Source organism: Ovis canadensis, chromosome 10 (genome assembly GCF_042477335.2).
Source record: "Ovis canadensis isolate MfBH-ARS-UI-01 breed Bighorn chromosome 10, ARS-UI_OviCan_v2, whole genome shotgun sequence".
Taxonomy (NCBI): domain Eukaryota; kingdom Metazoa; phylum Chordata; class Mammalia; order Artiodactyla; family Bovidae; genus Ovis; species Ovis canadensis.
The window spans coordinates 14,884,345-14,885,685 of record NC_091254.1 but is presented as its reverse complement, the minus strand read 5'-3'; positions in this window follow the sequence as shown (position 1 = coordinate 14,885,685).

The window sequence follows — 1,341 nt, the reverse complement described above, 5'->3', positions numbered from 1 at the left end:
CTTTCCTATTTTTCCCTCCCAAGGATGAACCAGAACACTAAGGGTATATAAGACGATGGGGAAGATCATAGCTGTTCTAACTGCAATTCTTTCTAAAAGCATGACTCTTTCAAGACTGCCACATTGTTTCTTTTAAGTTCTTTTACTTTTTTTTTTAAATTGAAATAGAGTTGATTTACAATATTTTGCTAGTTTCAGTTGTAAAGCAAAGTGATTCAGTTACATAGATAAATAAATAATTCCCCTTATATATTATTATGAGATATTAAGTATAGTTTCTTATATTACCTTTTAAAGTCAAGATATGTTTTGTTTTTCCTAAAGTATATGTGTCCTCTGTCACTCAGCTGTATCCAACTCTTCAAGACCCCATGGACTGTTTCCTGTCAGGCTTCTCTGCTTATAGAACTTTCCAGGCAAGAATACTGGAGTGGATTGTCATTTCCTACTCTAGGGGATCTTCCCAACTCATTGAATCCACATCTCCTGTGTCTCCACCTGGGAAGCCCTGAAGTATATAAATATACTAATCTATGTATTAGGAATACCTGCTGTTCATGCATTCATTCATTCCCCAGATACTTTTTATGAATGCTCTATTATGTACCAAATATTTTCCTAGATTCTAGAACTACACTTAAAAAAAAAAAAGTTGCTCTGCTCATCTGGCTATATCTAAGGAATATTACTAGACTAAATTTTCTCCCACATTGTAGGTAGACGCTTTACCATCTGAGCCACCTTTAAAGTAAAAATATTTCTTTGAGCCACTTTTTTGGGGGGAAGGGGAAAAAATACTGGAATGGGTTGCCATTCCTTTCTGCAACAGATCTTCCCGACCCAGGGACTGAACCTGGGTCTCCTGCATTGTAGGCAAAAGAGTCTGAAATGCTGTACTTGGATGCAATCTCAAAAATGACAAATGATCTCTGTTTGTTTCCAAGGCAAACCATTCACTATGATGGTGATCCAAGCCTATGCCCCAACCTGTAACACTGAAGAAGTTGAAATTGAACAGTTCTATGAAGACCTACAAGACCTTTTAGAACTAACACCCCTCAAAAGATGTCCTTTCCATTATACAGGACTGGAATACAAAAGTAGGAAGTCAAGAAACACCTGGGGTAACTGGCAAATGTGGCCTTAAATACAGAATGAAGCAGGGCAAAGACTAATAGAGTTTTGCCAAGAAAAGGCACTAGTCATAGCAAACATCCACTTCCAACAACACAAGAGAAGACTCTACACATGGACATCACCAGATGGTCAACACCAAAATCAAACTGACTATATTCTTTACAGCTAAAGAAGGAGGAGCTCTATACAGTCAGCAAAAACAAG